A 25,138-nucleotide genomic window follows, 5' to 3' on the forward strand; every position below is an offset into this window, starting at 1 on the left:
ACAGCAGGCCCCATCCATTGTTGATTAATTCTGACTGAAACCTAAACACCAAACAACAAACACTCTTCTGAACTGCTCTGGTACCCATTAGTTTGATGTGTTTATTAGACAGGGCTGTGTTCTTTCAAGTATATTAACAACAGATTAAAAAACTGCAAACAAATTTAGGTTTCTTTTTATGATTTAAAAGTGCGGGTACTATTTACTAATGTTTTTAGGATATGACAGTAAATCCAAACAAAACTAAAACATGCCATCATGTCAAATTAAGACCTTGGTACAAAGTATGAATAGTCATTGTCAATGTGCAGTTCCCATTATGCAAACAAATAATCAAAATTTCAACCTAATTTTTTTACATTTAGAATTGTCATTTTTTTTTAAATCCATTCTTGAACAGAGATTGAAGCAGTACTCTAGGAGGAGATGTAAAATTTTTACGGGTCATGATTTATTACATAGTTTTAAGGATTACAGCAGTTAGTAAGGTATTTTCATGGTATTTGATTATATTTATCATATAGAAGAGTTCCCATAGGTTAATTCTGAATTGGGCAGTAACACATGGTCATGAATATGCCATATATTACTTATTAGCAATATGTGAAAGTAAAAAGAAAAAATAAGCAAATGTACAGTGGACAAAGATAGTCAATGGTGTCTCAGTATCAAGGATCTAAGAGTTCAAAGACCACAAGTACAAATTTTCAGATTTTAAAATGTATTAACTCTGATATTAACACTTGATTGAATCCTTGAAAATCTCCAAAGTATATATTTTTAACAACCTAGTAGAAGACACAAAAGTCCCTGAGAGTCTCGAAAGGCCCCTTGACTACTATTTCAAATTCATTAGTGGAAGCTAAGATAATAGAGACCTATAAGCCATATTGATAGCCCCAGGAAAATTACCATAAAGGATATTTACCTTAATTCAAGCTCTCTAAAGACTATAAACAGACTTTACTGGCTTAAAGAGCATATATTTATATCCTGTTAATAGATTTTGAAAGCCATGTAATTTTATATTACTTCTTAAATAATGTGTGAAGGAGAATAATTTTCACGTTTTGGTTAAACAGAAAACTTCTCGTCAAATCTAGAGCCTTGCGAGAATCATCATGCCCTAAGGTCATGTGAGGCAACGTCTTGATTTAAAAAGCCTTCCATAAGTGCATCTGCTATTGCATTCACAAAATATTCCAACCCAAATCTGTCACCGTAATAGCTGGATTTTCCCCAGAGCTTCCCAGACCACCAGAGCTCTGTTCAGCAACTCCAAAATTAAATCATTACCTCTTTTAATCCTAAATCATGTCCTCTTAATTTTTACAGCATGTAAACTACTAAGCTTTTATTCTCTTCCTTTTTCATGAATGCATAAAAGCCACCATAGTGAAGATCAGAAGACAAGTATAACAGATTATAAAATTGATTGGTCTACTGAACCCAAAGGTTACTGTTATTATGGTGGTATTGGTGGTAATTATGATTATGTGAGCCAAGAGTAATGTTTGATTTTATGACATATATAAACAAATCCTTTTTACCAAAAGAAAGCATTATAAACATTTCAAAGAACATATGGTATGAAAAAATACAGCATTGTGCTGAAAATGGTAAAGATAAAGGCACCTCATTTAAAAAATAATCATTGCTGTGTTACATCTAGTGTATGCCCCCAAGAACAACTCATTGATTACTAGTTGCATTTTTTTTTTTAAAAATCATTTGCCATGTTAAATCTAGTATATGTCCCCCTTGAAGAGCTGATTGATTGCTAACTGAATGAACAGAGGAGAGAGAGGAGGAGTACAGACTTGGGGAAAGGAACAAAGGAAAGGCAAGAGTGTATTGAAGCTTATTATAGTAATAAAAATCAAATAATATTTTCAGTCAATGATAGCTAACCAAGAAAACTGAAAGAATAAAAGGATAAATAACACTGATTACCAACAATTAATAATTATTCCACCTCTATCATTAAAAAGCTAGTACTTTATAAAACTTAAACCTAAAATTGTCAATTTTTTTGAAGAATAGGTTGGTATAATTAGCATCTTGTTATCTTTCAAGATAGACGTAGAAAATGAGGAACTTTAGGGGAAATTTATCTGGTTTTCTTTGATCCTATTTGAAACAAAATTTCTCCATCAGAACACCAAATGATATCTTGGGTTGGCACCCTAAGCGCTTAATGCTATAGCTCTACACAAATTTTCCAGACTTATTTCCTATCGTGCCCTGATTTCCCATTCATGTACTTTTGGCACTGCCCTTTGTTTTACATAGAATGCTCTCCCCTCTTTGTACATCTGTCAACATTACACGCAGTCTCCAAAGTCGCCCTCAAAGGCACCAGGGTTAATGAAAAGAATGTCAGCTGTGAGACAGATGACTGATCCAGAAGTGAATCTAGCTAAAGAAAGACTGAGCAATAATTACAGGAACCAGAATATCTTAAAATTGTGTGTCCAGCTTCCTCCTGCAATTTTACCACAAGCAGGATTTTTATAGATCTCTGGTCTTTCAGGTGAAAAGGAATCTTCTAGATCCATTAACAATTTCTTGACTATTTTCACATGCTGAGTACTGCACTCCTAGCCTCCAGGGGTTGCCATCCTTTCCTGTTTCCCAGGTTTGTCTAAACCACCACTTTGAAAATCTGCTTTGACACTTAATACACTGCCTTTTTGGGGTGGGCTTTTTTTTTTTTTTCCTTTTTGGTCATTGTTGTAGTTTATTTTTACTTCCCCACTATATTAAAAGTCCTTCAAAATAAGTAATTTGTCTTTAGAGCCCACAGGTGTCCAGTGGACACTGAACACTCAGCGATTACTAGTTTAATTAAGACACAAAACTGACTTTTCAGAGAATGAGATCCAAAATACAAAAAATCCACTTTAGTACCACAAGGAGAAGAGCTAAGGCCCCAAACACAAAATATGTGAAAAGATTCCCAAAAGCAGGAGAGGTGGAGTAAGGGAAGAGAGGGAAAGGCTGAGCAGACTCTCAGGTTACCGAAAGAGCCCAAGGGTAGTCCCGCCCCTCTAAGAAAAGTAACAGCTAATCGAAGTTAGACACAAAGGCCTGAGTTATAATACAAACCCCAACTGTCCTGAAACCAACCCTGACCACCCCTCCAGGAGAGCCTCCTACAGACAGCTGACCTGGGGACAACTCAACTCATTCTAAGACAGTTTACCAAAAAAGAACATTCACAGTATTGAGTCCAAGATACTTCACAGAAAAGGAGTAAAGGAGCCAGAAATACAAAGGACAAAGACTAGTCCCCGGGAAAAATTGCCACCAAGGAGATGAATAATGTGACTAGACATTCTTCACCATTACTTTGAAAATTTCAAGGACGTCATAGACTCTGTGATGCTGGAATACAAAACTGTGGATACAAGACACGAAGGCTCAAAAAGCAGTGAGGTTACTAGAGGAAAAGAAACATGAGCTAGCAGTTCAAAGAAGGAGTAGAAGAAAGAATAAAGTATCACAGAAACAAGGGTGAAATTAGAAGGCATGCAAGGGAAAATAGACATTGCTAAAGGACACGGACACAGAGGATTAAAAAGAGGAAATCAACCCTCAAAAATAGAAAAAGAGAGATAAAAAGGATTGGGAAAAAATGATAAAGTAGTGAAAAGAAATTTTTCAATACCCCAAGGAAGAAAACTAAAATAATGGAACCACACATATACTTCAATATAATTCCAGAAAACTTTTCTGAAATAAAAGAGAATTTGAATCTATATGCTAAAGAGTACAATGTGTCCTAATGGGTCCATTAGTAAAAAGCAATTAGTAAAATTTAATGAAAAAGCATAGTAGGCATTGAGAAGCCAGGCAAAAATACCAAGTGACTTTAAAGTAGAGAGTATCAATCTGGTCTTGTTCTCAAAAGCAAGACAGGGCTACAAGTTATTGAAGCCCATTTATCGGGGAAGGTGGTGTGGATGGTAGCTATACCATGTCTAGAAGATAAGGTAGCTACATCCAGGAAATCCCCAAGGAAAGAAAGTGACCCTAAGATTTTTCACCCAAAATGCCATTTGAACACAACAACAAACACATGTCTGGAATCCTACCAAGCAAAATTCCAGAGGCAGAGCAGATTCCCTGGAGATCACCTGATAAAGGTATGGTTTAAAAGAGAGACTTGTGGTCCCATGGAGCCACAGGACAGCTCTTTGTGATGGGTGGGCCCCACAGCAACATCTTTGTTTTCTGAATCTCTGCAGCCGCCCTGCTACCACCAAATATCATTCCCCAGCTCTCAGCCACCTCTGACTACTGCTTGGCCTTTTAATTTCTTACATCAACATATTGTAGGAAGAGGTGTATTCTAAGCATTTCTATCACACTAAAACTGCCCAACCACTCATCCCACTAGTTAAGCCCAGATTACATCAATAAAATGGTGATCTGAGATGTAACCAAAGAACTGACAAATTTTGGCATAAGCCTAACTCTGGTCCAGTTTAGGAGCCTGGAAATATGAAGCCATTATTGAAAACTGGAAGAAGATGTAATAGGAACCTGTGTCAATGAGCTAACAGCACATTCATTGCCGATATACAAGTAAAGTGTCATTACTAACGTTAATAACCATGGATTCTTATACTTGAGGAAGTTAGTTCCAGGCTCTGAGTTGCAAAATCTAAAGATCATCATCCCTCCAAAGAACTTTAGACAAAGAAAGGATTCTAACAGTTTTCTTCCCTAAGCTTAAATAAACCTAGGGCACCATATGTCTCAGTAGAGTATCATCCTGGTGAAAACTATTCAGCAACCTAAACATTCAAATGCTTTATTTCTTTACTGAGCCTCTTAAAGAAATAATGAAAGGAAAATTATATTCCTTTCACATGAGAATCTTCAAAAAAAATTTTCTCTTTTCCCATTACTGCCTTTATCAATATTCCAAAATACTTCATAATTTCTCTCTTAATTTCTTACTATCGACAATCAACTATCAAAAAGACACCCAAACCTCCTGCCTCTCTCCTATTTATTAAATAGATCTACTTTGCTTGTTTTTATTGGTTTTTCTTCCAAGTTTTCCCCTAAGCTCAGGGATCCTAGGAGCTAATCCAGCCAAAGAAAAAGCTTATTCCCCATTGGGAAATGTTTTGAATAATTATACATGAAACATTGGGGGACCTTGCTACATATGTATAAATTCATAAAATAAGCCTGTGTTAACCCTGGTGATTGAATAGCAAACCAAAATTTGAACAGTTGGTTTTCGAGCTTCTTATATACTAAATAATAAATTTAAGTTCCTGCTTTTTAGAAAAAGTGTGTTGCCAAAAAAAGGAAAACTGATTAGAAACAACTTTTGGATTTGAGCTAAATCAACAGGTAAACTGCTGTTTTGCTACCAATAGCCAAATCACAAAAGCATAGAAAAGGCCATTTCTCCTTGATTTGGTCTAAGAAAAATGAAAAATTATACAACACAATTTCTAGTCAGTTCAAGAGGTTTTCATCCAAGGGTGATATGTCAATCCCCACACAGATTTCTTTACTAGTGAAAAAACAAAAAAAAGAGAGAGAGAGAGAGAAAAGCAAACATTTGTCCATAATTGCACTCAACAAAATGTTTTTCTTAAAGGTAAATTCAGTTTCCTGTGCCTATTATAGGAGAGTCTGTAGACTGGCATAGAAATCTTAATGAACCAATAGAAACTAGTTATTTAGTTGAACAAGAAATATCAAAATATGATGCAATCTATTCCAGAAATCATAGAAAAAGCAGAAAGATGAATGGATTCTGGTCCACCCAAGAAAAGAATTTATTAATGTAGGAGAGAGAAATCTAAATCTAATCCTCAAGAGAAAATTATATACACCAAAATGTATCTCTACTGCATGATACTAAGAGTAGTACAAATCAAAAAGTTAAAAATATTTCCCAATATTTTATTTTGTGCATAAATGAAAACTAATTTCTTAGTGGTTAGAACAGTGGTTTGAGATATGATGGGAACTGTGACTGGCTTCTAGGCTTACAATTAGATAGCTGTACATGAAAGGTTATATATTTTAACTTGGTCAGCTAATCAGTAATATAACTATCCATTTACCAGAAGTTGAAAATAGGACACTGTTCAAAATAACAGAAATTATGTAGAGAACAAAACAAAAGCAGCCCCTCTCTGATAGAGCCTACACACAGTTTGAGGGCAGAGAGGTGAACATTAAATAAATAGTATCATCAATGAATATATGATCATTAAGAGATAGATAAGAGGGAGAACAAAGGAGGAAGGAGAGGAAGTCATGGTTAATTTGAAACTTGATATGAGGAGTTAGGCAAAGGGTAAGTGAAAGCTACATTGCAGGCAGCGGGAATTGCGTGTGCAAAGTCTGTGAGCCTGAAAAGAAGTGTGTTTTAGGAACTGAACGAGGGTCTGTTCTCTTGAATCATGGTGAGCAAGAGAGAGGCTGACTCCAGTGGGGCTGGAGAGGGTGAGATGGGGTCAAGTGCTAAGTAGTTGCAAGACATTCAAAGAAGATGAATAACAATGGAAGGTTTTTTAATGATGGCAGGACTCATCATTAAATGGTGTGACTAATGGGCACCTTCTGTAGCTCTCCTCAAAAATCCAAAGTCTCCTTAAAATCCAAACTTCTTACCATGACCTAGGTAGTACAGCGGAATTAGAAAATCCTGTCACATACAAAAAAGTCCTAGGACCAACTTCAGCGGAAGTAAAAAATAGTTCATTTTTTCCCTATATCTGGTATCCTGCCATTAGTGAAATGTGTGTATCCAGTAGGGGAGGGAGGATGTGCAATTAAGAAACCATCTGGTGGCTATGTTCCCCATTAGAGAATCAGAACATGAAAAACACAAACATCATAATAGAAACAAAACAAAACAAAAAGAGCAAAGGACATAAAGAGAATTCACATAAGAGGAAATTCAAATAGTAATAAATTTAGGAAAAATGGTTCAACCTCATTAATAATCAAAGAAAAGCAAATTACAGTGAAAAAAGAGGCCTTGGGCCTCTTAGATTGGCCATTTAGATTGGCTAAACCTTTTCTAATTTTTACAAGCTGGTACATGTGCAGTAGGATGGACACCCCCACACAATGGTGGTCTGGGAAGCAAATTAGTAAAACCTACCTGGAAAGCAAACTGACAATGTGTGTCATAATCCCTAAAATATTCAATGATTATGTTTCTAAGAGTCTATTCAAGAAAACAGTTTAGGGGCTCAGCGGTAATGAACCCTACTAGAATCCATAAGGATTCAGCTTCAATCCGGGGCCTCGCTCAGTGGATTAAGGATCCAGCATTGCCATGAGCTGTGGTGTAGGTCAAAGACACGGAGTGGATCTGGCATTGCTGTGGCTGTGGTGTAGGCCCACAGCTACAGCTCTGACTGGACCCCTAGCTTGAGAACCTCCAGATGCCATAGGTGTGGCCCTAAAATAAAAAGACAAAAAAAAAAATTCGGAGTCTCTTTCTAGTTGCCTTTTTGCAATCAATTTCTAACAACTGCTTCATTGTCAGAGAATGTGGTCTCCATGACATCCATCTCTAAAAAGTTATTGAAACTTGTTTTATAGCCCAAGATATGGCTAGTTTTTATAACTGTTCTACAACTGTTTGAAAAGCTGCATGCTGCTTGTAAAGAGACTTATCCCTTTTCTATAAAAATATCTCTATTTTATCTTCATTTTTGAATCCGTTTTTTCTGGGTATAGAATTCTAGCTTGGCTGTTATTTTCTCAGAAGATATAATTCCACCTAGCTAGGGTGTGTTCAGGTCATATGTCTGCCTAAGAGTTGGCTGTAGCTACAAATTCTCAGATATTTTTTTCCCCTTACATTCAGCATCAGTGTTTGAGACAGTTTTTCTTGACGTTCCTTTCCATTTGAGAGTAGGGAAAGACAAGGAAGTTTGTATTCATCCATATTCAGATGAGGTAACCCTTTATTAGTATCCCAATTTTATGGATACCCTCCTCTTAGGCAACTTGAGTGGGCCCTGGGCTTTGGCCTTTAGCCACTGTACTCAGGTTCAGTAATATCTTCAAGTAAATATCTTCAAGGTAGAGGCCATCTTCACTGCTATGCATACCTCTGAGTTTCTATTTCCACTGAGTTCCTGCTCTAAATACCCTTTTATGTTGCCAGAATAGGATGCATTCGAGAATATTTTTATTCCACATTTTAAATTGTTTTCAGGGAAAGGATCTATTCTGGTTCCTAGAATATCGTGTTAGAGAAAAAAAAATTGTTTCTAATCAGCTCATGAGATCATAAATTCCTGATACTGACCTTAGCAAAATTTTATTTAACTGTATTGGAAAAAAAAATAATAAAGGACCAAACTGGACGTGTGTATGTGGTGGAAGTTTTGAGAGAGGGTCTCCTTATTCTTAGACGGAAGTAATAACCAAGGCAAAAATCTTCAATATTAAGAAGCAATAATAGAAATCTGTCATTTGAAGATGTGAAAATAAATGACAACAGCTTACTTTATGGAAAACAATGACCTCTGAAAAGGGAAAAATTGGGGTAAAGTTCAGGAGACCAAGGGTTTTGTGTAATAAAATTCTTATAAAATGGACTCTCTAAACTTCTGTATCATAATTTGGATGAAAAAATAAAACTTAGGACAATTCAGTCACTATGCTTTGTGGGTCTATAATATAGAACACTCAAACACTATAAGATTTAAATAGTTTTTATTTTTCTCCCATTTTATAGATTAAACCAACCTAAGGCAATCCCTAGGCCAGGACACCTGTATCACAAGGTGCTCAGGTTATCCTGGGAAAAGAGAGGAAGATGAGAAGTGTTGCCATGTTTCTCTTGGCTTGAGCAGCCCCTCCTGACACTCTACCCATGATGCATGGCTGGATCCTTGAGCCTAAGACCACAGTGGTTATGAGAAATATACATGGTTTTCCTTTCAGAGTGATATACTGGAATCTTGCCAAGGAAAGGCAATTTTTTCCCACTTCGGGCATCATCATCTCTTTCTCACGTTTATATCTTTATGCAAAACTTGCACTACCATAAGAGGTTGTTCTACCCCATTTCTATTGTCCTGAAAATATATTTTCCATCCTTCCCTCATCTTGATATGATCAACCACCATGGGGCATGAGCGAAGCTTCTGCACAGTTTGGGGTAAGGAGGGTGACAGTGCTCCCTGGTTTTCACTCTCCACAAATCATTTCATATGTTTCATATTTAAGGAGGTTGGACTCAATCACTCATTCACTCTTTCTAAAGCTCTGCTATGTTCTGGTGCCAGAGCCCATAATTACCATAAAACAGGTTGATTTCAGGCAGAATTGCACTGGAAAATGACATTTTGCATTTTTATTGGCACTTTGTAGAGAACATATTCTTCTCCCATTATTGTACTTTTCACACTAAAATACTGAAAAATCATCTTTCCATATGTAATATAAGAAAAAAATTCAAAATTTAAGATTTATTCCCTTCTCTTATAATTTTTATTAGCAGTTTAAGCAAGTTCAGTGCCCATCAAACCTAGGTCTAGTTATTTTTATTGATGCCATATAGACAATCCATAATCAAAACCACCAGCAAAACTGCTGTGTCTCCTCTGCTTCTGCCAGAAAATTGGCAGAAAATTCTCATTTAAAGCTTGCGAGAAAAACCCAGAGGAAGCTTGCAGAAACCTTTTATGCTATATTTCCCGGCAACAGAATATTTTCCTGACTTTGAAAACTCAATTAAATTTTACTTCGGTCAAAGTGTGGAAACCAGGTGACACCTAAGAATCCCATCCCCACCCTGGTTGATCCTTATAAAAATAACACCACGATGTTTTGCAACAAATAGAATAAATCCCTTTTGACCACCCTGGCAAAAAGTTGTGTCCAAGATCATGAATATGGAATATTGATTTTCCCTCCAAGCATGAAAGGAAGAAACCAGCCTACAGTAGAAATCTCTCCGTAACATGTATTTCACCAAGAGAAGCATTATTCTGTCCCCTAAGGTGGTACTGTCGCTTTGTGTTCCAAGCCCTCCTGAGAGTTCTGTTCCTATAAAGGATGCTGAAGGAAGCTCAAGCCACATTTTGAAAGAAAATTCCTCAAGTAACCACTTAAGCTCCTAGTTGCCCCTAAACTCCACCCAGGTTCTGGGCACATCTGGGATTGACCTTACCCTTCTCCAGAGAAACCCTGTTACTGTTTCATTTGTGGGCTTAGAAAGGATAGCTGTTGAGTTTCATTTTTCCTTTACTCAGATTCAATTAATATTGCTCTAACTAGGCCGATCTCTCAATAGGCCTGAGTTGAAGAGAAACAAATTATGAAGACTTCTGGCAGCAGCGGCAGCTTTTGTAAATCTGAGAATTATCTCAGTTTTGCTTGGTTCAGCCAGAGCCAGAGTTTCATCCACACTTTATTACCATGTTGGATTGGTAGCAATGGAACCACAAAGTAAGCTAACATACAAAACAGAGCTCAGAATTCTTTCAGCAGGTTAGAGAAACGCTGTTTGGGGAGCCTTCAGGGTTTCTCAGAAGAGCCTGGGGAAGTCAAGTGGCTATTCAAGTTCCCTTCAAGGGTTAATGGCAACTCCAGGTCGAGAACCCAATTGTCTCATCTCCCTTTACTGTGTCAACATGATACTACAAACCTTAGATGCTAAGTTTTGTAAGTCAGAGTAGATCTCCTATTGCAACCAGCTATGGTCTAGACTCACACAAAAGGGTTGAGTTAGAGGTAAAAGTTCATAGATGCACTAATTAGGATTGACTTTCCCAAAAGAGAAAATGTTAAGAGGATACATTTACCATGAAAAAGAATAGACTTAAAATTTGCAGTTTTGACCATTTGTGAATAAACCTGAAGGCCCAAGATACATAGCGACCTGAAATTTTGCTAAGATTGGAAAATAAACTGGTCTGGACCCTCACCTCAGGCCCAGTGTACATCTATCAGCAGAACTTTTTTGTCCTACTTTTCACTTATGCACAAAGTAAAACTCATAGTGATAATGTTTTTAAGAAGAGAAAGTCAACTAGATGTGTGAATGAGAAAATAAAGCAAAAGCAAAGATATCTTTAAAAATTATGTTCCTTGTGACGTAAAGCATATAATGTTGAACTTGAACAGGCCTATAATCATTCAATCGATTAACCCACAAAAAAAGTATTCTTTGAGTTCTTAACACATGCCTGGGCTCAGTCTTAGGGGTAGAGCTGCAAATACCTAAGACAAAATTAATGTCCTCAATGAATTATCAATAACCAAATTTGAACAAGATGCCTCTTCTAAAAGAGGAGTATGAGGCACCTGGAGTCACATCCTCAAGGAGACTGACAGGTCAGAGAAGACCCACCTGAAAGGGTAACATTAAAGCTAAGACCTGTATTTTTTATATGGAAATAAGATGGAGTCATTAACTTTTTCAGCAAATGCCTGGTCAATCCAAAAATTCTATTTTGTGGAGAAAGTAATATATTTTAGATGTCTTTGCAAATGTGAGGATTCTTTAAGTTCTAGAACTGTCAATCCTGTACGAATGCAGATGACGAGAGAATGGCTGAGACCCTGGTTAGGAGGTGAGGTGAAGATGAAGCAGAGATAGAGAGAAATGTAGCTGGAGAGATGGAGGAGGCGAAGAGCGCAAAATGCTTGAAGTGGCTTAAGAATATAGAAAGAGAAAAAAGGGTGTGTTTGGGATCTTCAAAAAGACAGCTTGAATGGAGTGCTGGGGTGATGTGACTGCAAAGGCTTAAGAAGGGCTTACATGCACTGGAGATGGAGGGAACAGGTAAGTGACTTCAATCATTCCAAGTCGTCTTGCACATTCACCCTGCGGCACTTCAAGGACCTCCTGAAATCCTCCTACTTTCAAGAAGTTGTTTTTAGGAGGAGGAAGAGAAGAGGAACACTCATTTTGCTTTTCCACAAACCTCATCATCAGCTGTCACTAACCATTGGCATATTCTAAACATTTGACATCTTATTTATTCAACATTTATTTCACATAAGCAGATACTTTCAGAGGAGCAGCAAACCGAGAAAATAGCTGTGGTTCTGAACTATTGATGATTCAGTCAGTGAAATCACCACTCTTCAAGACTATACTTACAGAGAGCCTTAAAAGAATACCACCTTTGAAGCTGAGCCAGCTCTGTCTCTTGTGCCCTTTAGCCAAGTGACCCCACTGTTTCCCACGCTCCATCTGCTCTGCGTTCACAGCTCTGGGCTTGGTCACTCTCTCTGTTCAAGAACATTTCAGGTTTCCTCTACCTATGGAGCATGCCTAAGCTTATCCCAAAGGGTCCTCTACAATATAGTCCCAGCTCAGCCAACTTTCCAAAATTACCTTTTAAAAAGTTTCCACTTCTGTCCAGCTGATCTACTCCCTGTTTCAGTGGTGTTCCCTCTTGAGGGAGAGCCAGTGCCCTCCCTTGTATGTACATGTTTCTATTGGAGGCCCCTGCCGATGCCCTCCATCTGACCATAAGTTAAAATATTTATGATAGCGTCTGGAAATGGTGTCATACATTTTCTTCCCTTTTTTTTTTTTCTCCAGTAGGCATTTATTAATGAACTGTGAATGACTGATTATCTGGTTTCTGGTTTCTATTGTGTCCTATATGTCTTGCATGATTACATTTGTCTGCTTATCCTTTTTCAGATTTTTTTTTTTTTAACAGCCACACCTGCAGCATTTGGAAGTTCCCAGGCTGGGGGTAGAATCAGAGATACAGCAAAGGCCACAGCCACGCCAGATCTAAGCCACATCTGTGGCATACAGTGCAACTTGTGGCAATACAGGATACTTAACTCACAGAGCCAGGCCAGGGATCAAACCCACAACCTCATAAAGACAACATCGAGTCCTTAACCCACTGAGTCACAACAGAAACTCCTTGCCTTTGAAAAAAAATAATAGTTCAAGATTCCTGGAAGTAGAAAGTGTTTACTTACATTGTGAAGCCAGCACTTTGAACTTTTAGTCATCCCATAAATACTTATGGATAATGATGTTAGCTCATTTTCTTTAAATGAGTTAGTATATACAATGTATGCAATTAATTGAATTATGAATTTATTATCTATCATAGGATTGGCAGGCAAGTACATCAGAGGATTAAATTTATGCTGCCCATATAAATATGATTCCACAAGAAAATATACTTTTTATCTTAAAACGTCAATGCTATCTCCCAGTAACTTTCCTGTCTCATTCTATTTCATGCCACTCTGAAAATTATGCCAGGCTTCAAAAAAATATCCTAAACTTGTTAAAGTCACTATTTTCAAAATCTAATACCAGTTAGTGGTGTGCAAAAGAGCTACTACTTAGGCAAATCCTATTTTCCAAACAATAAAATATGCCTCTGTACCGTAAAGAACATGTATAAAATCTCCACTCTTTAGTTTTCCAAGTTCCATTTTCTGCAAACATGTGTAATATTATGGTGTTATTTCTCTGTCTGAGTGGCTACATAACAATGACATAAACATTCCTAATCCATATTTATTATGGAGTAGCACCATTTTTCACACTAAAAGTAACCTCTAGTAAATTTGAGCAAAATTTAGTCATTGTGTCCAAAACTTTTTCTCAACATTTTTCAACTGCTCTTTTTTATTACCATAAGGCTTGAACCAAAGATATTTGGAAAGAAACTGAAACCATGTGAATCAAAGAAGATGGGAACAAGAATAATGAAAGCTGACTGATGTGAAACCCACAAATCTCTCCTATTTTAACCAAAAAAACCATGTAAGATTGACTGTGCTTTCCTCTCCTCCAACCTCCTGCCTTCTCTGCCCACCAGCACCACAACACCCCTACCAATATTGTTTGCTATTTTAGCTACTGATTGCTACTGGACCAAAAATTCTTACCTTTTTTCTGCCTTTTGAGAACATGAGGAAACACTAACCACCTGTCTAATCATTGCCAGTTCCAAAGTGGAGCAGCGGCTTAAGGGTCCACCATGGTCACTCTAGTGGCTTGGGTCACTACTACAGTGAAGTTTCAATCCCTGGCCCAGGAACTTCCATATGCCGCAGTAGTCGCTGCCTAGAAAAACACAGGGACTAAGATGCAAAATGTAATGAGGTGCCAAATAATGCAGCAATCAAGATAAATAATAGTATCATGTGATTTTTTTTTGTTGTTTTTTTAATGAGTCCACTAAACCCCAAAGTCTATGTACCTATTTTCACAACAAAACTTTATTGGAATCAGGGCCAGGATTAGAGTGAGGCAAGTGAGGCAAAGTTGTTCAAATGCAGGATCAGATCCTGCCTGTATTTAAAATTTTGATACAGTGTTTATCAAGGGCGTTATTTGCATTAATTTTTATATTTTTTAAAATATTGCATTGAGACAGTATTTATCTTTATTATCAAGGATTTTGAAACTCCCTTCAATTCTGTGCCTGAGATGATTGCCTCACTCACTTTACCTTAAATCCAGCCCTTCAAGACTCTAAGGAAAACTAAAAATAAAACACTAGCAAAAATATGCAATGCATACATAATTATTGAAATTATTAGCCAGTAACTAAGTAGCTTTAATATCTAGTAGATATTACCAGGTTTTTGTTTTTAATGGCTGTACCTGCCACATATGGAAGTTCCCAGGCCAGGGGCTTAATCTGAGAAACTACTGCCCTGAACCAATAATCAAACCCATGCCTCCACAGCGACCCAAGATGCTACAACTCAGATTCTTAACCCACTGTGCCACAGCGGGAACTCCTACATTTTATTTTAAACACAGAAATTCCACAAGCAGATTAATACTATAAAAGCTCAAAACAGGAAAATTATCTCTACAGGCAGGTATTAAAAACAAAAAAAAAACTTTATTAATAAAAGACCAACAAATCCAGCAGCTAGTTCTTGGTCTCCTTGCCCTCTTGGTATGACTGAGCTGTGTTTAGTCTGGCCACTCCATTTCATAGCCAAATCTTTGAGTGTTAGAAAATGCAGACTGAGACACCAGTTTCCACCTATTGCTTATATTGTTGACCTGAAATAAACAGACTGCCATATATTTCTCCAGCAAAGATGTGTTTATTCAGGATAAGCAGAGAATTGCAATTCAGGGTCTGCAAGCATGGCAAGCCACATGCAAGAGAAGGAGAGGGCTTCCATAGGGAGGAAAAGGAAGTTGGGAGGGTTATAGTAAAACAAAGTCCATGGCTTTTCACTGCTAAGTCCTTGCCAGGAAAGAAGAGCCTGTCTTATCCCTACTGGCCTGCTTAGAAAACAATAAGTAGCTTCAACTATAATTTAAGTTGAATTTCCAGCCTTTCTTAAAAGGCAAATCCTTCTTTGTCTCCTTTAAAATGCCTGATTTCTCTGGCTTTGCTTCTGTCCAGACTAGCTTTCTTAGCCTTACATAGGCCTGTCTCACAGGCCATACCCATGACAGTGGGTCCACCCAAAAGATGATAAAGTATGAACTCTAAGGCTAACTTACAGAGGTGTCCTATTCATGCTGGAGGGTGGAAAGTATGGGGGTTTTGAGAAATAAGGTAGAGAGCTCTTGAGAACACTTGTGTTTCTCCTGTATATATTCAAGGCTCCAACTATATCTCCCTCTTCTAAGTCAACTTCCATTAGTGTAACTCTCCTGATGTACAATTCAAGGTTATAGCAAGTAGCTTGAATTAGTACTCATTGCATAAACAAAAATAACTCCTGTTGAAATTATTAGCAGTAGCGCATTACCATTAAAATCATAACAACTTCCAATGAACAAATGAACATGCGTGAGAACTTACACCCTCATCTCTAGAGTTGCGGGAGAATTAAAGAGAACAGTGGTAGAGCAGATAAGATTGAAACCCCATAACTTGTCCCATCATGAGAGAAAATGTGAACATGTCCTAAATAAAACAGAGCATCTATTTATCGATTTACTGTTGCTTAGTCAATAACGATTTGCTTTTTACCTTCTAAATGTTTGAAAAGAAGATAATGAATGAAGTGGAGTAAATACAAAAGTGGCTGGAGTATATATAATTATTGCCAATAACTATCTTCCAACCTCTCATTCAACCACAAGTCTAAATAATGGAATGGTAATTATCTGGTATTTCATTATTATACTCTAACGCAAATTCCCTGGAAAGGTTATAGGCAAACAGTGGAAGGTAAAATAATATTTTCTTTGGAAACACCTCCTAAGAGATGATTCTTCAATTGGGCACAGCTCTCAAATTCAATTGTCCTTACTTTTCCAACCTTACTAATGTCTATCCTAAGAAGTCTGAAGACCAAAACAATAGACATCAGTCCCCTTAAGATATAATTACTGAAAACTAGAATATTTTATTTGAGTTCTAGGGTACTCAGACCTATAACTTTCTGTAAATTGACCTGAATTTCTCTCCAATATTTGTCATATCATTAATATAACTTATGTTTTTTATCTTTATGAATATCCATAAAAGCCTAGTGAATAATGAAAAATTATGGAGAAAGGTAATGCATTTGTTTATGTTCCTGCTGTTATCATTTTACATGTTTTTTAAAAGCTTTGCATACCCAAATGCTCACCACTAGAGGTTTTATTGAATAAACTATGGAATAGCTATACAATGGAATACTATGCAGCTATAAGAGGGAATGAAGTTTATCTCTGCATATTATTAGCCAGTGATCTCCAGAATGTGTTATTAAATAAAACAGAAAAAAAAACAAGGAAATGCATAGAGTATATTATTGTTCATCTAAAAAATGGTAAGTATAAATATAATCACATACCTGAAATAATAAGTGAAAGATTAAATTAAAATTTTTAAATGAAAATTGATGAAGGAGGGAGAAACAGGATAGTTAAGGAGATAGGGTAAGAAGCTAGATTTTTTTGCATGTACTGTTTTGTGGATATGATTCTGGGACCATATAAATACTTTACATAATTATAAAATGAAACTAAAAAGTTTTTAAAAAGAAGTCCCTAAAAACAAAAAGAAATAAATAGAAATTTGTATATACTTTTTTGCAAAATCACATGAAGGAACTATTTCAAATAACCCTGAAACCTAACAATATATCAACAGTGAGGGAGACTCTAGGGATAAATAAAAAAATAAAATAAAATAAGCATATTTTTCAGCAAGAATTTCATAGTTGGTAGCTTGGTATTGTTATCTTGAAATTATCGTGTGTGTGTTATGGCATAAAAAAATGGATAGTTATATTGAGGTCATTGAGAAGAAAATAGATTTTCAATAGTTAAAAAAAAAAGAAAAAAGCCCAATCAGAGGCCACTCTGTTGCCCTGATTTTAAATTACATGTATTAGGATGAACATACAAAGTAGTTTTGTTTGTTTTTTTTTAAACTGGATTTATAACTATTTTTGTAAAAGCCATAAACTATGACCTGCTAAACAACAATGATCACTCTACTACCAAGATTATATGTTCTTGAATTACCATTGACTACTCAACAGAATCTTGCAAAATGGCCAATTTCAGATATGAGGCAAGAAATGTACAAGTTGATCCTAAAATACACTATCACACACCAGAAAGCCAGACCACCATCAGAAACTTGTAGGATTATATCAAGAGGAGATAGCTTGAATAATTCCTCTTTAGCCAAGGATGAACCCATTTTGCATCAACAAGAATAACTATAATAAATTAAAATGCAAAATTATGACTACAGAAGAATGACAAAACACAAAGGAGGATGAGATGCATCACTTTTGGAGAATGTTAAGGAACTAACTTATTATCTTGACAGCTGATAAACAGAGGGTAAGAATTAAGCAATTTTTCTCTCTTTTCTGTATAAACTGAACCTCATAGTAACAACAGAGTTGTTCAGAGGAAGTTTCTCTTTATAAAAATATTCTAAATAAGTAAAGAAAAAATAATAGAATAATAGTGTTATCATTTTGTAGCCTTTAATGAATTAATGGGTCTGCAGCTATAGTCTCCAGTATGGTAGCCATTAGACACATGTGATTATTTGCATTTAAATTTAAAATCATTCAAATTTTTTCGGAGTCCCCATCATGGCACAGCAGAAACAAATCCGATTAGGAACCATGAGGTTGCGGGTTTGATCCCTGGCCTCGCTCAGTGGGTTAAGGATCCATCATTGCCATGAGCTGTGGTGTAGGTCACAGACGCAGCTCAGATCTGGCATTGCTGTGGCTGTGGCATACGTCGGCAGCTAAAGCTTCGATTCAACACCTAGCCTGGGAATCTCCATATGCCATGGGTGCAACACTAAAAAAAAAGCAAAAATTAAAAAAATTAATAAATTTATAAAATTAAAAATTCAGTTTTTCAGTCACACTATGCACATTGAAGAGCTACATGTGGCTAATGGATACACATATTAAGATACAGAACAGATATGGAACATTCATACAGATATAGAGAACATACATGTACCAATATGGAACATCTCCATCACTACAGAAATTTCTATTGGAAAGTGCTGTTTGAAAGAGTATGCTCTAGACAATGTTACCAAACATGGAGTGACAGAAGTGTACAACAGCACTTTGTGAAAACCAAACCAAACCAAATAAAACAAAACCTGAATAAAATTAAGCCTCTGTATCTTAACTACCAATTTCCTGCACTTACAGGAAATACAGGGAACAGAGGACTGTGTTACACAACACTCCGGGGATCCAGTCAGCAAATTCCAGATTGTGAAACACTATGCACAACAAATGACATATTTTTCTTAACAAAAATAATACTCAAAAAATTGACAGAGGTGGAAACTTAAATTTCATAAGTTCTATGAAATGGAACATCAAGCAAGTATCATCCATATCCCTTATTAAAACCCTGTTTCAAACAAATTGTAAAATAAATAATTACAAATTTTAAAACAACTGTGGAAATCTGAACACTGACTAGACATTTATTGATATCAAGGATCTATGCTAACTTTGACTAGGCTTAAAAATGGGGATATTAAGTCAGTATCCCTACCTTTTAGTTACATTCTGAAACACCTGCAGATAAAGAGATGGAACTTGTTGGGCTTTGCTTCAAAATGATATGGATGTGGAACCTTGGGGAAATAAAAAATAAACAAGATTAGCTGTGACTTGTTTGTTAAAGCTGGATAATAGATAGACGGAAGCTCATTATATTTCTATTTTGTGTTATGTTTAAAATTTTCTATGATAAAAACTTAAAATTTTTCATTGTGTCAGCCAATTATAATCCACTATTATAGAAATCTGTTAATTACAGATGAACTAGCAGATATATTTAACCATTCCTCACCTGCGATGAAACAATCTATACTCCAAATCTTGGTAAAGTTCACTGCAACACAAACCTCCAATGTAGGATGCTTAAACTTTATATTAAATATAAGGTGTTTCCCCCCCAAAAAAATGAAAACATTCATCTTACTTGAAACATTTCTCAGTTGAAGAAAAAAAAAGTTAGACAAAACTCTTAATATGACACCAGCAGGGGGAGATAGATGCTGGATTTCCTCTGAACACTTTTTTTTTTTTTTCCCCAAGAAATAATCTAAATTTAAGTCTGTGTAATTTGGCGGGGGGGGGGGAGGGGATGTGGAGAAGACACTCTCCTTCAGACTTTTTGGTAAAAAAGCATGTCTCCACCCTCATTCTGCATCATTACAATACATTCCCACTCTAATTACATTCTAATTACAGTAATAACACTGTCTAAATTGTCATTCTGACACTTCTATCTCCTTAATGGACTTTGTAGATATTATTTTTTTTAAATACCTCTTTTACTCTCCCCATGTGTAATGCTAATTTTACACTCCTGTTTACCTCGTACTTGAATAAATAATGTAATCCCTTTATACAGCTATTTCCTGAATGTCTACTATGTATGTGCAGGGTACCGTGGTCAGTGCTGGAGTTACGACAAATACGAATTAATTCCTACCCTCAAGGAGCTTACAGTTTAGTAGGAGAGCACAGTATACAGTGGGACAACATAGGGGCTAACATGATTACATGGGGAGCCCATGGAAGGGCTGCTAACCCATCCTGGAGAGGCTTTCCAACTATATCTTATATTAGTTTCATTACTCAACATATACTGATTTGATGCACTCATAAACACACACTGAGCACCTTTTATGAACAAGCTACAGTGTCCTTTTGATTCAAACCTCCATAAACTCTTCTTGCTCAGGATACACCACCCTTGACCAAGAGTATCTTCCTGTAACAATAAATAGTTCTAAACAATTTTTCTTCATTTTGTGAAGCTGGCATTTTCAGTATAAAGTCTTCCTTGAACTGGAAAATCCCAGTGGTATTCATATATTACTTCTAGGAATTTTGACCTAATTTTTAAAAATATTTTATGTTATGGCGTTCCTGTTATATATGACACTAACCAAATGTGCACATTCTCTTTCTTTAATGATTACACAATTTCTTAGCCTCTTTAGCCAATCCACTTAAAATACTCTTATTGTCAAGACCATAACTCCATAGAAAAGTCTTCTCAGTTACAGTTCTCCCTCAGCACTAAACTTGAGTTAATTACCATGGTCAACTCATGGTCAATAAGGGGAATATTTCTCTTCCAGGAGTTACATCCTTTGGGTGATGGCCTTTTACCACTTTCTGGTATTCCTGAGTTTTAGCCCCTCCTCCACCCAAGCCACAGTCCAACACTGGGAGGTAACAAACACACACAAAACCTATTTTATGAGGAAATCTGAGTTGCAGAACAGTCCCTACTTGGCAATAGTCTTGAATACTCAGAAAGTTCCACAAGGGGCTCTCTTGTACTACTTTTATTTTCTGTGCCCAAAGGCTCTTGGTTGTAGACTTCCAACTTAGTCTCCTCTCCCTTGTTCCTGAGGTCCAAGCTGATCCATCTCTTGGAGGTTCTAGAGGCAGTGAGAAAGGCATCTGTACATACATGGCCCCAGCCTCGCACTTCCCTTCTGATCAACGTGGTGTCTGAGCAGCTCACCACCACCACCTCTGCCAGCCTCTCCAAGTTGCTCTTTCAAGGAGTCTTTCATTAGCCTTCAGTGTGCTTCTGGGCACTCAGCCCCACACTTAGTTTTCCTTTGTCTAAATTGTGTTTCACTCAAGTTCCTCTTCCTGATTTCTGTTTACAATCTGTCCTTGTTTTTCAGTGATATTACCCTTCCGTTATGGATTATCTCCATCTTGCAAGTCTCTTCCTCTCAGTTTCACTCGCATGGCCTCTTGTCTTCCCACAATTCTGTCCTCTGAGCTCTCGACATTGCTGGTCTAGCCTGCAGGTTGCCTCCTCTGACTGACAGCTCTCTTAGGTTCCAGCATTTCTTTTGCATTATTTCCAGCAGCCACCAGACAACAACAATTAAAAGGAGATGGTTTTCTCTTCCAAAGACCATGCCTCTGAACTTTTTCATTTCCTTCGCTCTGGCCATTCACCAAATCCAGCATGTCTACTGGGATCTAGCACGCACAGCCGTTTCAAGTGTACAACTATTTTTACTACAAACTAAGATACAAACTAGATCCAGATGAGTGAAGTTCTGAGTATATGGTTCTGTGTGACTTGGCTTGGCAGAGCTTGACAGCATGCATCTCATCCAAATCCTCTCTGAATTGACACCATTTCTTGTCACAGGCAACTCTCCTAGCCCTCATCCTTGGGGGTCCCTCTCCTGCTGGTTTCTTCTATTTTCACTTCCCACAGCAGGTCCTGCCACTCCTTGGAATTGTTGGTCCTTTTCTGCCTTCACCTTAAGGTCACTTATTCAGCCTTGGGTCCTAATTGTCCTTCTCAGATCACATACACTTACAAGCATCCACAACTATTGGTTCATTCCTGGTTCCTTCATACCTTTGCTCCTCTTTGCAGTAGAGATTATTCACTTCCCATCAGTTCACACTGGCACATTCTGACTCTTGCTCTCTCCCTCCCTCTCTCCCTTGCCCTTAAATTTTTATTTTTCCTAAAACCTTCAAGCTTATTTGTAGCCAGCATCACTAACCTCTTGGCGGAAAAGTCACCAAGGGCAAACCAGGAACATCGCATAGTGAACTTTCAACCAACCTCACTCCTGAATTCAGATCAGGAGTCTGACTGTACTAATATTGTTTAGAACTTTAAAGATTGGGTTTTTAAATTAAAGTATAGTTGGTTTATAGTATTGTGTCAATTTCTGTTGTACAACACAGTGACCCAGTCATACATATATATACATTCTTTTCTTTTACTATCTTCTGTCATGTTCTATCCCAAGAGATTGGATATAGTTCCCTGTGCTGTACAGAAGGACCTCATTGCTTATCCATTATAAATGTAACAGTTAATATCTACAACCCACAAGTCCCAGTTGACCCACTTACTCTCCTTTCCCCCTTGGCAACCACAGTCTGTTCTCTATGTCTGTGAGTCTCTTTATATTTTGCAGATAGGTTCATTTGTGCCATATTTTAGATTTCACATATAAGTGATGTCATATGATATTTGTCTATCTCATTCTGACATACTTCACTAGAGTATGAGCATCTCTAGCTGCATCCGTCTTGCTGCAAATGGCATTCTTTTGTTCTTTTTATGGCTGAGGAGTAGTTCATTGTATATATGTACCACATCTTCTTAATCCATTCATCTATCAATGGACATTTAGATTGTTTCCATGTCTTAGCTATTATGAACAGTGCTGCTATGAACATATGAGTGCATATATCTTTTTGAATTGAAAAATGGGCAGAAGACCTAGATAGACATTTCTCCAAAGAGCATATGGACAGCCATGAGGCACATGAAAAATGCTCAACATCAATAATTATTAGAGAAATGCATATCAAAACTACAATTAGGTATCACCACACACCAGTCAGAATGGCCATCATTATTAAGTCTACAAATAACAAATGCTGGAGAGCATGTGGAGAAAAGGGAACCCTCCTACACTGTTGGTGGGAAGGTAAATTGGTTCAACCACTATGGAAAGTAGTATGGCATTTCCTAAAAAAACTAAATACAGAACTACCATATGATCCAGTAATCCTATTCCTGGACATATATCCAGACAAAAATATAAAGATGTATTCTTTAAAGCTTCTATTTCCATTGTGTCATATCTAGTTCATAAATTACAGCATATGAATAGAATTGTATTTTGATACTTTTTTTTTTCAAGAATCCCTTTGCTGTACTTTCATTGCTGCGATCTAGGTACTTGGTGTAAATATACTGTAGTCATGCATATTTGTTTGGAATAAAGGAAAAGAAACCAACCAACCCTGGGACCCTAGGGTGAGTTACCTAAAGTGTCTGCTATATAACCTGGGTTGCCCACCAGAACCACCACTGCATCATTTCTTTTTTTAGAGCTGCACCCAAGGCATATGGGAGGTTCTCTGGCTAGCAGTCAAATCAGTTCCCTGGCCTACACCACAGCCACAGCAACACCAGATCCAAGCCACATCTGCGACCTACATCTATGATATATATCAAGTAATCTTGTTCTATTTTGTGCTTGGCTGTTGGATGGCTGGTGGTTCTGACACTGCTGATGATTTCTAGGTAAACTTACATTCCCCAAGTGTTGCTCAGGTTCCTCCCTAAAATACTTTTGAAAGTATAGGGTAGAAAGACCTAGAGCAACAAATCTGGTTTAATCCTAGCCTCATCTAACCATCTCTGCGACCTGAGGGAAGCCCCATATGCCCAAGACCCAATTTACTCTTCTATAAAATGGAGCTAAAGACCTACATAAAGGGTGATAAGGATTTTAAACAATGTCCATTAAGCACCTAGTACAGTTCCTATCGCATGGTTAATGGCAATATTATTATTATTCTTTACAACTCTTAAATGTCAGCAAGAATCTACATGACTAGTACCATAGATCATTATATTTCAGGAATAAAAGAGTTTTGTCAGAAAAGTATCAAGGGTGCATAGATGATTCCTCCAAATAATCTATCACACAACCACACCACTGCCTAACACACCATCAAAAAGCTCTTATCAAGCAACAGGATTAAGTCCTGTGAAAGACACCAGATATGTGGAACCATCTTACATGACTCCCCTGTTTTATTTTTACCACTGAACTACTTGTCAGACTGAATGTTTTGGTTTGTTTTCTGTATTACTTGCAGCTGTTCCAGGAAAAGGAAGGAAGGAAGTCTCTTCCTCTGCGTGCTGAAACATCAACCTGTACCTAATTTCGAACAGAAAGCAAAGAGAAGACATCAGTTAATCTTCTCAAACTCCACTCTGATGCACCCCAATTGCCTGAGTGACCCCTGGGCACCATCATCCACAGATCATGATCTCAGAGCTGGGAGAGAAGAAATCTCCCCAAGAGCAGGCCTGCCTGGATGCAAAAGAAGGATGCAGTATGAGTGGCATTCACCCATTTATTTCCAAGTAAAGAATCCCACAGAAATTGGGAGGAAAACTTTTAACCTACATTCTTTTACTTTACAACATGTTTCCACATAAGGTCTTTGGTTTTATCTTTAGAAATAAAATGTTCTTAATGGCATTTCGGTGACCACATTCATTCGTTATGGTTTAAAATATTAATACTGAAGATAAAAAATGGTATTTCCAATCATTTCTAGCTGTTACTTTGTTTCTCCAAGGTTTTCCTCCAAGTTCGAACATTTTAAAATTCTTTAAGGCCTTAGAAACGATTCCTGATAGAATGTCTTTGTATCACATAGTGTGTTAAACCCTCAGAGAGACACTTCTCCCTGTCCTGTGAGGACCCCACTAGGATGGAAGTGTTTTGACTTCCAAAGAAGATCATACACTGGTAATGATCAGGAGAGTAAGACCCATGCAAAGACCACCTGACTAGGCCAGGCTGAGCATGTTACATCTAAGAGCACAGCTCATTCTCCAAACACCCTGTAGAATAGGTTTTCATTTCTACAAGTGATGAGAGAGGCTTTGGGAGATTCAGTAAGCTGCTACAGGTCACAACTTGGTAAAATCTGAAACTAATAAAATCTACATCTCCCTGGTTCCTAACTTGTGTTCTTTTCTTCCTGCCAGACTACCTAGAATAAGAAGTATCATTTGTAACTACTATGCCACCTGATAGTTATAGAACCTAAGAAGCTGAGTAATGCAAAGTCGACTCATAGAAGAATCAGGAGCAAAGCCAGGATTGGGGACAGA

The 25,138-nt window shown here is 37.1% G+C and overlaps 1 long non-coding RNA gene across 1 annotated transcript in view; it reads right to left on the bottom strand.

Moving 5' to 3' along the window:
• LOC125138137 (uncharacterized) overlaps positions 1–25,138 on the bottom strand; it is a 273,650-nt gene that overhangs the window by 159,556 nt on the left and 88,956 nt on the right. The window contains exon 2 of the long non-coding RNA XR_007137584.1: positions 18,971–19,052. This is a non-coding gene — a long non-coding RNA (uncharacterized LOC125138137). The remainder of the gene's footprint in view (positions 1–18,970; positions 19,053–25,138) is intronic.

The sequence above is a fragment of the Phacochoerus africanus genome, chromosome 10 (assembly GCF_016906955.1).
Source record: "Phacochoerus africanus isolate WHEZ1 chromosome 10, ROS_Pafr_v1, whole genome shotgun sequence".
Classification (NCBI taxonomy): domain Eukaryota; kingdom Metazoa; phylum Chordata; class Mammalia; order Artiodactyla; family Suidae; genus Phacochoerus; species Phacochoerus africanus.